Source organism: Oncorhynchus gorbuscha, linkage group LG24 (assembly GCF_021184085.1).
Source record: "Oncorhynchus gorbuscha isolate QuinsamMale2020 ecotype Even-year linkage group LG24, OgorEven_v1.0, whole genome shotgun sequence".
Lineage (NCBI taxonomy): Eukaryota > Metazoa > Chordata > Actinopteri > Salmoniformes > Salmonidae > Oncorhynchus > Oncorhynchus gorbuscha.
This window is the reverse complement of record NC_060196.1, coordinates 13,155,995-13,172,178: the sequence shown is the minus strand read 5'-3', so window position 1 is coordinate 13,172,178 and position 16,184 is coordinate 13,155,995. Positions and strand designations below refer to the sequence as shown.

General features: G+C 45.4%; 1 pseudogene across 1 annotated transcript in view; it reads left to right on the top strand.

Annotated features, from left to right (window-relative positions):
* Nucleotides 1–16,184, top strand: part of LOC124013302 — a 107,570-nt pseudogene that overhangs the window by 47,022 nt on the left and 44,364 nt on the right. The window contains exons 3-7 of the transcript XR_006834846.1: nucleotides 3,894–3,949; nucleotides 8,386–8,475; nucleotides 14,219–14,245; nucleotides 14,490–14,611; nucleotides 15,282–15,912. The product of XR_006834846.1 is annotated as a sorbin and SH3 domain-containing protein 2-like (transcript). The remainder of the gene's footprint in view (nucleotides 1–3,893; nucleotides 3,950–8,385; nucleotides 8,476–14,218; nucleotides 14,246–14,489; nucleotides 14,612–15,281; nucleotides 15,913–16,184) is intronic.

Sequence of the window (16,184 nt, the reverse complement as noted above, 5' to 3'; positions counted from 1 at the left end):
ACTGATGAAAAGGACCAGCATGCAGACCTAGGTTACAATACTGTCATACTGAAGAAAAGGACCAGCATGCAGACCTAGTTTACAATACTGTCATACTGATGAAAAGGACCAGCATGCAGACCTAGGTTACAACACTGTCATACTGATGAAAAGGACCAGCATGCAGACCTAGGTTACAATACTGTCATACTGATGAAAAGGACCAGCATGCAGACCTAGTTTACAATACTGTCCTACTGATGAAAAGGACCAGCATGCAGACCTACAGTAGGTTACAATACTGTCATACTGATGAAAAGGACCAGCATGCAGACCTAGGTTACAACACTGTCATACTGATGAAAAGGACCAGCATGCAGACCTAGGTTACAATACTGTCATACTGATGAAAAGGACCAGCATGCAGACCTAGGTTACAACACTGTCATACTGATGAAAAGGACCAGCATGCAGACCTAGGTTACAATACTGTCATACTGATGAAAAGGACCAGCATGCAGACCTAGGTTACAATACTGTCATACTGATGAAAAGGACCAGCATGCAGACCTAGGTTACAATACTGTCATACTGATGAAAAGGACCAGCATGCAGACCTAGGTTACAATACTGTCATACTGATGAAAAGGACCAGCATGCACGCCTAGGTTACAATACTGTCATACTGATGAAAAGGACCAGCATGCACGCCTAGGTTACAATACTATGGGAAATCTTTCAAATAATTTGAGCTTGAACATTTGCTCTCGCCTGACTGGAGTGCCAAATGGTTGAGGTTTGTCATTTTGGCTATATTCTATTGGCACATATAGATTTTTCTCTAATTTAGCTCGGGGAGAAAAAAACACTTTATTTTGATCGGCGAACTTTGAGTGCACTAAAATGGTTCCGTGGCGGCTTTCCTCGTGCCAATGCTGTGCCCTCTGCCTAGTAACATCTCTCTGTGGCTAACCTAATCATGTGTCACGACTGCTAACTTGTGCATTGGTAAACAAAACATTTACAAGGCTTGTGATTTAACACATTACTGTGCATTGCCTTTTGTTTCGCGTCTTTGTGGACCATTTACTGTAAATGGTTGGCTATAAATAATGGAGTGATGGTGTTTCATAGGACAGTGTTTTTCAACTCCGGTTTAGGGGTACCCTCCAGGTTGCACATTTTAGTTCTAACCCAGCACTAACACATTCTCATTTAAACTAATGGTGGGTCTGGGTGAATAGTTAAGTAGCTGAATTAGGTGTTTGTCATAAGGCATTTCCAAATTCTATTCTTCTAGAATCAATTGGTGTACAAGCCTATCATTATGAGTCGAGGTTCACATCATTTGAAATGGCCGTTGAAGAGCAGATCATTGTACAGATTGTGCCTTTCAAACATGGGGACATGCGCTTGAACACATCTTGGTATGATACCTATCAATAAAAGCTCAGGCTAATTTCTGGACACATGCGAGTGTCATTAGCAGGATTCACGCCCGTGTGTTGCAGCCATCTACATATCAGACACGTATGATCGCCGCCACAGCCCCTGTGAGCTGACACTAGCTGGATCTGTCATGCTCAAAGCCTCAGTAATGAAACGCATATGCACATACTGTGCCTTCAGAAAGTATTCATACCCCTTGACCCCTTATTCCACATTTTGTTGTTACAACCTGAATTCAAAATTGATTTTTTTTTCACACCGGTTTTTCACACCCATAGAGATAGTCATCAAACTCAGTGGTCCAGGTTGTCCCCTCCCGTCCGCAGCAGATGTACTGGGATGTGACTCAAGGAGAGGGTCATCATCCTCAGGTGGGCCCCCAGACCTCCATCGGATACATCTCAGACCTGATCTATAATGCTGCTATTGTCACCAACTTCCTGCCCCTGCTTACCTATTGTACAGCCCGGTGGTCCCAGCTCTGGTTGTGCGGTCAGTAAATTAGGTGTCGCCTGCCAAAACCACAACGAAACAACCATAGGTATGCGTGGAGAGAGGATACTCTTGCTGAATGGGGAAACGGTGGCTTTATGTCACAGCTGATCTTTCACAGGTGTGCCCCATCAGCACTGACGACCCTCCCAGCTCCGCTCACCTCTCCTACTCCGCCCACCAATCTCCAGCAGGAAGTAAGCACAGCAAAACCCAGTAGACAGAGCAGGGAGAGGCCATCACAGTGTATGTTTGGTACGGGTACAGACAGTACAGTTAAGTAGCTGTACTGTCGGCCTGTACCACTTATCAGCCCCTTATCAGGGTGTTATTCCAGTATGACAGCATGGACATTGAGTGTCTCCTATTTGTTTGTATGTTCCTCAAAGGGAATATCTGTCATACAAAGGTGATATTTTGCTCCATCTGCCAGGGATATTCTGCGGAAGATACCTACCCTATTGTTGTAAGTTGGAAATGGCCTCATCATTTAAAGTAAGGCTTTGTTTCCAGTCGACAGCGAGATGCATAAAGACGTGTCGGATCTCACAAATTGATTTTGATCAGCTCAATACTCCATAAAGTGAACCAGTTTGTGTCTGCCCGTCCCTCTGTTTGGCACTCTGTCATATCTAGTTATGTATCCGTGGCTCTAACTTGTGACAGAGCCCTTGTGCTCAGTGAAGCAGGAAGTATATCTTTTTTTTTGGTCTGGTCTTTTGTGTGATGGTCTATGTTTATAATATTATACAATATTTTATAGATTTAATCAATTCAGTTATATAATAGTTTCAGTGCTTCAAGTTCAAGTCATATCATCCACATGTTCGGTGGAATTCCTGGATTTTTATTTTGTTACAACAATAAATTGGATATATTTGTTTCTTGTTAGGTCCCCCTGGGAAATGAGCTGCAAAACTCAATGGGGTTTCCTCATACGATATATATATTAACGGAAGGAAAATGAAAGCATTTCACATTCCACGACTACTTGCTTTTGATACTCAAATGCAGGAGCTACTCTATAGAGATACTGCTACGGCCTCCCGAGTGGCGCAGTGGTCTAAGGCACTGCGTCACAGTGCTAGCTGTGCCACTAGAGATGCTGGGCTCGAGTCCAGGCTCTGTTGCAGCCGGCCGCGACCGGTAGACCCATGAGGCGGCTCACAATTGGCCCAGCGTCGTCCTAGTTAGGAGAGGGCTTGGTCGGCAGGGGGGGGGTCCTTGTCCCATCGCACACTACCGACTCCTGCGGCGGGCCGGGCGCAGTGCAGTGTACGGTGTTTCTTCCAACACGACACATTGGTGCGGCTGGCTTCCGGGTTAAGTGGGCATTGTGTCACGAAGCAGTGCGGCTTGGCTGGGTCGTGTTTCGGAGGACACACTGCTCTCGACCTTCGCCTCTTCCGAGTCCGTACGGGAGTTGCAGCGATGACGAGACTGTATTGGATACCACGAAATTGGGGAGAAAACAGAGTAAAAGAATATATACAATAAAAAAATGCAGAAAGATACTGCTTCCCTAGCTACGGTATGACTGCGTGGACTGGTGTCCAGCCAAGCAGTAATCAACCTGATTCAGAAGTCAAGACAAACACAAAGAACCAAGATTTAATGTTCATTTTAAACTACAAGCACTATTGAGCATGAACTAAAACTGCTGCCATAACGCCAATGGAAGGAATGAATGTTGGAACTATTTGAGGAAATTGTCTATTTTTAGAACCACACTGCTTTTTGTAATAACAATCTCCCCCTTAAAGATTTGAGATTTTGTGTAGATTCTCAAGTTATTCCTGGTGGAATTGATTTGTTATTCACAATGTCCATTTCACAAATCCACATTGGCAGTTTACATGGCATGTCAAACTGACTTGCACCAGGTAATGTGAAAGAGAAGTAGGGTTTCTGTTTCTCTGAGGGCATTACAGTGGGTAACAATCTAACCTCGATCTCTGATTCCTTCGTTCCAGGAAAGTGTACCCAGCTACGGTAGAACTGTTAGGAGACCTCTTCAACATGAATACAGGTATGTGATATGCCTCTTTAAACACTACGCAACACATGTACACACACACACACTAGGATGTTGAACTCGAGGCATTCCGCTGTGTCTGATCTGAATCATTTTGACCATCCATATCAATGTTTTATTTGTATTTTTATTTATTTTTCACATTTGCCAGCTGTTGAATATTGCTTGCTGCCGGAGTTGCATAGCTAAGCAAAATGTAACATTTAATTCATAGTTTTTGTTATTTCAACCAACTCATTTGATTTGACGATTCAGATTGAAGTAAGTTCGCAACAGGACCTCCTATAGTTTCAGAAAATAACAAATGGTCTGTTTGAAGGCTTTTCGAGCTGTTGGTGTGGACATCTTGTGACGGGCGATTCCGGTCTTGATCAATTCAACATTATTTAGCAAGGGAGTACACTTTCTTCCTGGAGAGCTACTCTCCTGCAGGGTTTCGCTCCAACCCTGCTGTAACAAACCCAACAAATCAGCTGCTCACAGGACCTTGTTACAACGGGGTTGAAGCAAACCTCCCCCCGCCACCCACAAAAAAAGGTATATAGGAGAAGGGATGGCCTCCCCTGCTCTATGATGTGGAGGCATAGAGGCATTACACATATTGCATTGCTTTATGGTCTTCTTATACACCCACGTAATTCCTCTCATTCATAAATCGGCCTCCACAGCTCCATCTTAAACTCGGCCCGCATCCCAAAACGTATAGAGTGTTTCACTACAGTAGCTATGATGATGACGAATCATTCACTTAGTGTTATTACACTCCTACGCCCTCTGTTACTCTGCCAATGAAAGCCGTGATTTGTTCCTGCTGTGGTAATTGTTTACAGCACAAGATCTATTGAAGTGCCAATATCCTCCGCGCAATCTAGAATGCTCTTATCAAGTCCACCCGGCATATGCTCTCATTAAGTTTCCATGACATTGCAATCAGAGTTTTGCTCCAGCTTTGGTAAATGTTTACATCACGGGTTATTGAGTCACGGAACATTCCACCGTTGTGGGGATTTATTTTTGATTCCCTTACCTTCGTAATGGCAGGGTGCGCTGAAACGTTTTGCATGCGGAGGGATTCTGTGCCCTCTCGGAGAAATGAACAGCGTTTCATTACTCCTACGTCGATGACCAAGCAAGCATGAACGTTAATCTGCGCGGAGGTCACAGTTCATATGAAGTAGGAAGGGGGACTTTTTAATTGCTGTGTGTTTACTGCATGCCTGAATCAACCAGAATGTAAACAAACACAACATCGGTTAAGATAGGTTTTTGCCGATGATTGTTCTAGAGTCTTGTTTATAGTTTAGGTTATATTCGGTATATTCGGGTGTGAAAAATGGCGCCGGGGGAGATGGCCGCCGTTTTACGGTCTCCTAACCAATTGTGCTATTATGTGTTTTTTTATCTGCAATATTTGTAAATTATTTTTTACATAATGTTTCTGAAACTTTCTCTTACGGAAGAAAAGAGCTTCTGGATATCAGGACAGCGATCACTCACCTCGGATTAGAAGAAGATTTCTTCAACAACAACAACAACAACAACAAGCAGGACTCACACGATATTATATTCTCCAAACACCCCACAGGGCAGACAACCCAATTATTCGCAAAAGGAAGCAACGCAGAGGACGAAGAGCCGGATGCCTCGTCCGGACCCGCAGAAGACAACTAGGAAAGCTGCCATAATACCGTCAATATTATTCGCCAACGTGCAATCAGAGGCAAAACAATTCTAGGTCACCTGTACTCCACACACAGAGACGCGTACAATGCTCTCCCTCGCCCCCATTTGGTAAATCCGACCACAACTCCTCCTGATTCCTGCTTACAAGCAAAAATTAAAGCAGGAAGCACCAGTGACTCGGTCTATAAAAAATGGTCAGATAAAGCAGATGCTAAACTTACAGGACTGCTTTGCTATCACAGACTGGAACATGTTCCGTGATTTTTCCGATGACATTGAGGAATACACCACATCAGTCACTGGCTTTATCAATAAGTGCATTGAGGACGTCGTCCCCACAGTGACTGTATGTACATACCCCAACCAGAAGCCATGGATTACAGGCAACATTCGCACTGAGCTAAAGGGTAGAGCTGCCGCTTTCAAGGTGAGGGACTCTAACCCGGAAGCTTACAAGAAATCCCTCTATGCCCTGTGATGAACCATCAAACAGGCAAAGCGTCAATACAGGGCTAAGATTGAATCATACTACATCAGCTCCGACGCTCGTCGGATGTGGCAGGGCTTGCAAACTATTATAGACTACAAAGAGAAGCACAGCCGTGAGCTGCCCAGTGATACAAGCCTACCAGACGAGCTAAATCACTTCTATGCTCGCTTTGAGGCAAGCAACACTGAGGCATGCATGAGACCCTCAGCTGTTCCGGACGACTGTGTGATCATGCTCTCCGTAGCCGACGTGAGTAAGACCTTTAAACAGGTCAACATTCACAAGGCTGCGGGACCCGACGGATTACCAGGACGTGTGCTCCGGGCATGTGCTGACCAACTGGCAGGTGTCTTCACTGACATCTTCAACATGTCCCTGATTGAGTTTCTAATACCGACATGCTTCAAGCAGACCACCATAGTCCCTGTGCCCAAGAACACAAAGGCAACCTGCCTAAATGACTACAGCACTCACGATCGTAGCCATGAAGTGCTTTGAAAGGCTGGTAATGGCTCACATCAACACCATTATCCCAGAAACCCTAGACACATTCCAATTTGCATACCGCCCAAACAGATCCACAGATGATGCAATCTCTATTGCACTCCACACTGCCCTTTCCCACCTGGACTAAAGGAACACCTATGTGAGAATGCTGTTCATTGAACACAGCTCAGCGTTCAACACCATTGTACCCTCAAAGCTCATCACTAAGCTAAGGATCCTGGGACTAAACACCTCCCTCTGCAACTGGATCCTGAACTTCCTGACAGGCTGCCCCCAGGTGGTGAGGGTAGGTAGCAACACATCTGCCACGCTGATCCTCAACACTGGAGCTCCCCAGGGGTATGTGCTCAGTCCCCTCCTGTAGTCCCTGTTCACCCATGACTGCATGGCCAGGCACGACTCCAACACCATCATTGAGATTGCTGACGACACAACAGTGTGCTGATCACCGACAACGACGAGACAGCCTATAGGGAGGTCAGAGACCTGGCCAGGTGGTACCAGAATAACAACCTATCCCTCAACGTAAGCAAGACTAAGGATTGTGGACTACAAGAAAAGGAGCACCGAGCACGTCCCCATTCTCATCGACGGGGCTGTAGTGGAGCAGGTTGAGAGCTTCAAATTCCTTGGTGTCCACATCAACAACAAACTAGATTGGCCCAAACACACCAAGACAGTCGTTAAGAGGGCACGACAAAGCCTATGCCCCCTCAGGAAACTAAAATGATTTGGCATGGGTCCTGAGATCCTCAAAAGGCTCAACAGCTGCAAATCGAGAGCATCCTGACCGGTTGCATCACTGCCTGTTACGGCAATTGCTCGGCCTCTGATCGCAAGGCACTTCAGAGGGTAGTGCGTACAGCCCAGTACATCACTGGGGCAAAGATGCCTGCCATCCAGGACCTCTACACCAGGCGGTGTCAGAGGAAGTCCCTAAAAATTGTCAAAGACCCCAGCCACCCCGATCATAGACTGTTCTCTCTACTACCGCATGGCAAGCGGTACCGGAGTGCCAAGTCTAGGACAAAAAGGCTTCTCAACAGTTTTTTCCACCCAAGCCATAAGACTATTTGCATTGTGCCCCCCTTTTTACGCTTCTGCTACTCTCTGTTCATCATGTATGCATAGTCACTTTAACGACACCGACATGTACATAATACCTCAATTAGCCTGACTAACAGGTGTCTGTATATAGCCTTGCTACTCTTTTTTTCAAACGTCTTTTTACTGTTGTTTTTATTTCTTTACTTACCTACACACACACCTTTTTTTGCGCACCATTGGTTAGAGCCTGTAAGTAAGCATTTCACTGTAAGGTCTACACCTGTTGTATTCGGCGCACGTGACAAACTTTGATTTGATATTGACAACCTAAGAGAGTGGACACAAACAGACAAACGTGCCGATTTTAAAGGTAGTCAACGATATGACATCGCAGTGGGCAACTTCCTGCTGACAGACCAAACACAACATAGCAGAACGTTGCCCCACTGGGTATGACGGTATCATATTGCTGAGTCTACAGTTCTGGGGTAACTATAGGTTACTATGATGTTTGTCAGCACAGTCGACTCCCTCCATCCATCTTGATATGAGCTGTCATCCTTCTCCTGTCCCCATTGCAAATGAGAATGGAGCCATTGTAATGCATGTGCTTTGCCTCTTTCCTGGGGGCTTTGGCGTGTGTGTGCGTGCATGTGTGTGTGTGCTGCTTCTGCTGCCGTGGCTGCTGGCTGTGCTTTCCCAGACAGTGGAGGATGCGCTCGCAGCAGCGCTGCCTTGCTTCTCACCCTCTCCCACATGAAGCGGGTCCAGAGCGTCCCCAATCTGGCTACAGGTACACACACACACACACACCAACAAAACACAACCCGTATGCCTAACACACATACACAGGCCTGTACAGACTACTGTGTCATTGAGTCACACTGATGTTGAAGGGGGTAAGTGAAGGCCATGCTAACAAAGTCGAGCAATGCAACTTTTGACTGTACGCAAATAAGACGTGCGGTGCGTTTGGAAAGTATTCAGACCCCTTGTCTTTTTCCACATTTTCTTACGTTACAGCCGTATTCTAAAATTGATTAATTATATAATTTTTCTCATCAATCTACACAATACACCATAATGAAAACAGATTTTTTTGAATTTTTTGCAAATGTATAAAAACAATACCTTATTTACGTAAGTATTCAGACCCTTTGCCATGAGACTCGAAATTGAGCTTATGTGCATCCTGTTTCCATTGATTATCCTTGAGGTGTTTGTACAACTTGATTGGAGTCCACCTGTGGTAAATTCAATTGATTGGACATGATTTGTAAAGGCACACACCTGTCTACAGTATATAAGGTCCCACAGTTGACAGTCCATGTCAGATCAAAAACCAAGCCATGAGGTCGATGGAATTGTCCTTAGAGCTCTGAGACAGGATTGTGTCGAAGCACAGATCTGGGGAAGGGTACCAAAACATTTCTGCAGCATTGAAGGTCCCCAAGAACACAGTGGCCTCTACCATTCTTAAATGAAAAAAGAGAGCTGTCCACTCGGCCAAACTGAGCAATCGGGGGAGAAGGGCCTTGGTCAGGGAGGTGACCAAGAACCCGATGGTCACTCAGACAGAACTCCAGAGTTCCTCTGTGGAGATGGGAGTACCTACCAGAAGGACAACCATCTCTGCAGCACTCCACCAAGCAGGCCGTTATGGTAGAGTGGCCAGACGGAAGCCACTTCTCAGTAAAAGGCACATCACAACCTGCTTGGAGTTTGCCAAAAGGCACCTAAAGGACTCGAACCATGGAAAACAAGATTCTCTAGTCGGATGAAACCAAGATTGAGCTCTTTGGGCTGAATGCCAAGCGCCATGTCTAGAGGAAACCAGGCACCATCCCTATGGTGAAGCATGGTGGTGGCAGCTTCATGCTGTGGAGATGTTTTTCAGCGGCAGGGACTGGGAGACTAATCAGGATTGAGAGAAAGAAGAATGGAGCGAAGTACAGAGAGATCCTTGATGAAAACCTGCTCCAGAGCGCTCAGGGCCTCAGACTGGGGGAAAGGTTCACCTTCCAACAGGACAACGACCCTAACCACAGAGCCAAGACAACACGGGAGTGGCTTCGGGACAAGTCTCTGAATGTCGAGTTGCCGAGCCAGAGCCCGGACTTGAACCTGATCAAACATCTCTGGAGAGACCTGGAAATAGCTGTGCAGTGACACTCCCCATCCAACCTGACAGAGCCTAAGAGGATCTGCTTATAGCGTCATTCCCAAGACGACTCGAGGCTGTAATCGTTTCCAAACACTTATGTCAATTAGAGGACGACCGATTATGATTTTTCAACGGCCAAACTGATACCAAAAAAGCCGGTACCGATTAATCGGACGATTAAAGTGTTGGAGAAGAAAGCAAAAGTGCAAAATTTGCCAAGCAAAAAAGCTAACGTTTAAGTTCCTTAATCAGAACATGAGAACATATGAAATATTCCCAGGTAAGAAGTTTTAGGTTGTAGTTATTATAGGACTATTTCTCTCTCTACTATTTGTATTTCATATACCTTTGACTATTGGATGTTCTTATAGGCACTAATCTCGGGAGTTGATAGGCTTGAAGTCATAAACAGCTCGACGCTTGAAGCACAGCGAAGAGCTGCTGACAAATGCAAATCATAGACTTAATTATAAGATAAGAAAATGTGATATTTCAGTTTTTAATACATTTGCAAACATTTCTAAAAACATGTTTTTGCTTTGTCATTATGGGGTATTGTGTGTAGATTGATGAATGGAAAAAAAAGTTGAGGTTTCTGAATACTTTCCGAATGCACTGTAATTGAGTAAATTACTGTAACAGTTGTTAATTTTGTTAAGATGCCATTCTATTTAATAGATTCCTTGGTGGGATTTCATGTTCTATCAAGACATAAATGGCCCTTTGTTCAAATGTTGTCTTTTCTTCCACCTCACCCCTTCCACTGCCTTGACATCATTCACTTCCTGTTGCTTTCATTTGTCTGACTCCCTGTGACAAACCGTCGTTTGTCATCCTCCGGGACCAGCGTCCTTCTCACTATCTGTCACTGCTTTCCGTCTCCTCTCTCCTCTGCTGTCACTCAATATCACTCCCTTTTCCTCATGTCAGTTTCTCAGAGCTTTGCTGTGATTGGGTAAGACTGGGCTCTGTCTGAGTTAAGAGGGAATTCCCAACCTGCTTTGCAGCGGATGTGTGCACTGTACACGGTTGGGCGTGACCACTAAGAATGGTACTGTGGTGGCTCGAAACCATAGCAACCCTGACTCGCTCTTACCATTTCTGCTCTGAACTTAGATCTAGTGGGATACCGACGGGGATTTTGTGTGTTTTATTAATTCATAGACTGATATCAAACACAAATATTGCTTGTATTGTACAGTGTAAAGCATGGTTCCCCAACTGGTGGCACGCGGGCCAAATCTTGCCTGCCAGCAATATTATTTGGCCCCACAAATGAATTCTGAATATCTCTTATGCTACCTACATAATGCAATAGTTACATTTAACTTCATCCACATGAGGAGAGAGAATGAAGAAGACAGTCAACTAATAAAGCAGGCAACGGACCATTTTGTGATGCTGAAAACGTAAAGCTGCAACCCCAGCGCAATCAATAGGAGGTGAACAGCACCTGGTACTGAAAATATAGCTAAGTTGTTATGCAAGTTTTGCACAGCAACAGATGGAGAAGAACTACACCAGTGATTAATTGATTTCAACAAATCTTTTTAATTCACAAACAACAAGAGGGCATAATTGGAGTGTATTTCTTCAGTCCCTAGGTCTAAATCAAATAACTTGGCCTACCTCAGCCAGAGGCCTACTTACAATGGCATCTGACCAAACATGTAGCATCCTACACAAAACAATAATTTAAAGGTAAAAAAGGTGCTGTCTGTGTCTGAATGTCTATCGGGATAGCCTGTCTATCGGGATAGCCTGCTCCTGTAACGACAGAACAAACATAAAATACTGTCCGCTTGAGACTTAAATATCCCCGGATAAACACTCACAATAATGTTAGTATTTACTAAATACAGTTATATAGGCTACGAAGTTACTTACTCAATGGGAAAAGTTGAATTTCCCCTCGGAAACAATCTTGTGGATGTCGGGTGAGATGTATGTGATTTTGATGTGCAGGCAGTCCACGAGTTGATTTATGTGAAAGCCGGGTTCCTATCGTGACTCTATATTGCGTTCATGGAGGAAAATGAGGACTTGCAGGTGTAAGGCGAAGCGAACATTGTTAGCACATAAAATGTAAGTTTCTGTATTTTTGGGCTGTATTCCTCTTAGCAAATCTCAGCACTCCTGAGCGCATCCTTGATTTGTCTGTAATTCAATCGGCTCAGTTTGAATTGCGGCCTCATCTAGCGAGGGTATGGTTCTCTTAGCCAGAGACCATAGTGTTCCACTTTCAGAGGATCACGTACAAATGCAACGGTATCCTCGGGCATGCTCTAGTCTTCAAATCTGGTGGAGAAGGGATCCCTCGGCTGCTTGGTGAAATCTTCCATCCCTTCTGTGACCATGGTGCCACCGGGTCCCCCTCTGCCTGTCGTTTCTGTAGTGGCCTTCCAGATGACAAGTCCAAATCCAACAACTCAAGCTCCTTAGTAAAAGGCCTCAAGTTTGTCCATGTCCACGACTGTTTATCCTCTTCCTTGTCACTGCAGATTTAACCCGGTTTAAGTGACAGAATGTGTCCGCCAAAAAGAAAAAGGCGCGGGTGCAGCTCGCGTCAATGTTTCTGCATTGGACCTCTGTGTGGGGCAGGAATGGCCACTTTGAAAGTTCCATGCTTAGATTCAATAACGACGTCTGCGATTTGAATTATTTTCAAACGGCAACATTTTCAATGCAAATAAGACGGACTGGCTTGGCGTTGGGAATATTAAAGCGTATCTCAGTGTACGTTCCTCCCTTAAGCTTCCATTTTCAATACTTTTTGAGAGCGACGTTGTATCTTGCTGTCAAGGAAGTTGTTCTGAACAAATGTTGACGTTAAGAGAGTAGTGTATCGTACAGTAGGCGTTTTTTCCCACCAATCAACGCAGAGAGAAATAGGCAACAATTATCATTGATTAGAGCCAAGGTGATTTTTAGGATGCGAAATTATTATGCTATTGTCACTGAATTTTATTATGTAGTAATCAGATGTGTTAAAAATGTTATTCAATTTGTAGTGTAGGCCAATTAACTGTGCTAATATTATATGCTAATTACGTTCTGGCCCACTGACTATTAGCTCAGAAAATAATTTGTCCCGAGGCCAAACCTATTTGACAAACCCTAGTCTGGTGCACTAGTCACTGATACAGGATCAGATATCATGCCATCCCCTATGACTAAAATCAGGATTGAGTTGTACAATAATCTGATCCTAGGACTGTGTTTAAGCACAACTTCTACCTCAAATCTGCTGTTTAGAACAAGATGACAGATTGAAGTGCGGCCTGCCTCAGGCTGTTCGTTTTAGGAACCCAGCTAGCGCTCCGTAGGGGGTGAAACCACATGACAGGACACTTTAGCGTTTTAATTTCCCTGCCGTGAAAAGTAATGGACCGCTCCCCCACGTTGCTCATGGGTAACGTAGTGAAAGACATTTCCCCCCGAAATTACAATGCAAGGCAACAACGGCTTCACACACGGCGGCATCAGCTATTAACGACATATCCTGTCAACGCCAAATATCTCCGGATACCCAGAATTCCCTGGGTGATGGCGTGCAGCGGGCGAGCGCTATTAAGCCTTGCCAGGGATATCAAAACACCCTCCGCACCTCATGAAATTTTCAACGCTCGTTCCGGCTACACACACACACACACACACACACACACACACACATGCACACACACACACACACACACATGCACACACATGCACACAGAGAAACACTCTTGCAACACACACACACACACAAACATGCACACAGAGAAAGACTCTTGCAAAGCACACACACAAACACTCATGCACAGAGAAACACCCTGTGGACGGTAACACAGGGTCATGTTCAATAGGGCACAGCGTGGCAAAACGTTTTGCAACGGAAAACAAGCATTTCTTATTGGGAAAGTTCAGGTGGTACCTCCCCCTTTCACTCTGATGTGTTGCGTTTGGTGCTGAATGAGCACGACCCTGGTTTCTATCTCTCTCGCGTGCCCTGGGTCATAATGTCCTGGCTTTGTCTCTCGGCTCCATTGGCTTTTGTAAGGGCTGCGTTCAGAAGGGCACAACGTTGAGATGAGAATAGATTGTGTAGAACACAACCTTTGGGGAACATTCTGATAGAAATCGATTGTGTAGAACAGACATTCCTCTGACAGCACTCTATATTATCTGTGTCCCTTCTATGTGTCATTGAGTTGTTGTCCCCTTTTCCTTCCCTAAATGTTCCTCTCACCCTCTTTCAGCAGTCTGTCACATTCATTTGGATATGTGTTCAAACTACTGAACCCACCATTCAAATGTCTCTTTTGCTGCATATTGTTGAGGATCATGCATACTAAAAGTCACATGTTAATGTGTGCTCATTTTCTCCTCACAGGGAGTGATTCTCACTCGTCAGATTCAGGTAACTACCGTTCAATGTAGTACGTCTTGACACAATTCTCATATCCAATTTATCTTCGACTGTTAGTTGTGAAAAGGGATACACCGCGTGTTGGCATCAAGGGGTCTAGTTGTTATGTAAGGTGTGTGTGTGTGTGTGTGTGTGTGTGTGTGTGTGTGTGTGTGTGTGTGTGTGTGTGTGTGTGTGTGTGTGTGTGTGTGTGTGTGTGTGTGTGTGTGTGTGTGTGTGTGTGTGTGTGTTCCAGATGCATGGAGGTCGCGTAGCACCGACGGCCTGAGGAACGGCGACGACGTCACTTCTTCCCTGGCCGCCAAGGGCTTCCGCAGCGTCAGACCCAACCTGCAAGACAAGAAGTCCCCCACACTGGTGAATACACACATACTGTGCCTTGTTGAATTCCTATACAGCTTTTTACTGTGTTTAATCATTTTAACCAGACTATTCACACCACACTGATTGATTTTGGTGGCAAAGCTACCATCATTGAATCCGTAGTATTAAAGCAGTATGAATCATTCTTTATCAGGGTGTTTATAATGTGAATAAATCCTACAGTGTTATTCCTTCATCCCTTCACCACCAGTGCCTCCAGATAATTTCCCGTGGAGTTTTTCTGTTGATTCAAGTTGATAAGTTGTTTTCCCCGGCGGCTGTAAAGAGACTAATCAAAGATTCCTTTCATTCTCCAGAGGAGTGTGTGTTCAGTGTTTATGCGTCATTTGAGGAAGATGATAAACGCAGCAAGGAAGCAGTCGGCTCCACACATCTCTTCAATCTTCTAAAATGATCTTTATTTGATTCCAGGCCACAATTTTATGATGTTGGCGTCAAAGTGGAAAATAAATCGCACCACAACCTCATAAAATGTTTACAACAGAGGGGGAAAAAAATGAATGTATTCTGGTCAAGGGTGTATTGTTCTTGTATTATACTTTGGCCTGGATTTTGTCTTGTCTCATATCTTTATTTCAATCATTCCATTGGTAAACAATGTGTGTTTGTTTGCTGTTTTCTCTGATTCTAATTGGCTGCGCAGGCTGTCAATCAAGTCCCCCTCCCGCCCCCTAGGAGAGAGAGCTACCCCTCCCCCGCTACAGGTGCTATCCCCCCCTCCTACACCTCCCTCCTAGCCGAGACCCTCGGACCCGGGATGCTAGCTCTCTCCAACGAGAAGGCCGTCCTCAAAGAGTCTTACACAGTCAAGAGCAGGTCTTCTTACTCCCACCATCAGACTACTACCACCACTTCTGCACCCCAATCTGAACCCGAACCCAACCCCCAGCCCCTACAAACAAACCCTCAGTCTCCCCTCGCCAACCCCATCCCCAATGACACCAGCAAGGTCAAAGCCTCCACAGCTACTTCCTCCACCACCCTCCAGCTTCAGGCTGCAGAGCGCAAGGTGTCCTCCCTCAGACTCACCCCCCGTCACCATCCCTGATCCCCCCTCCCACCAGCCCGTCCCCCAGCCTGAGACTCTCACCACCTCCCTTCCTCCCCCTAACCTTCCCCCCCGTACAGACTCCTCCATCGGCCCCCAAAGCCAGCACACAGCCTCCCTCTCCGTCCAGACGGCCCCGCGGAACCCCAAACCACCGGGCTCCAAGGCCCCTACCCTGGAGCCCAAGGCCCCAGCCCCAGCTTCTGACCCTGGGGAGGGCAGGAAGGTGAAGGCCCCCCCCTCAAGTTCCACCTCTACCGTCTGCAGCGAATGTGGTGGTACTATAACTGACTTTCCTAATCAACCTCCGTCAGTTATTCTTCAACTGCACCACTGTGGTTTGTCAGGCACAACCAACCAACCAGACTAACTGGGATTGTGTGTGTTTGTGTGTTTGTCAGGGGGATGGACAGATTTAGAAGCACAGTGTGTTTTGTTCAGTGTGAGACATCTTCAAACACCTTCATTGCACTAATCCAATCTCTTACCCCACAGTGA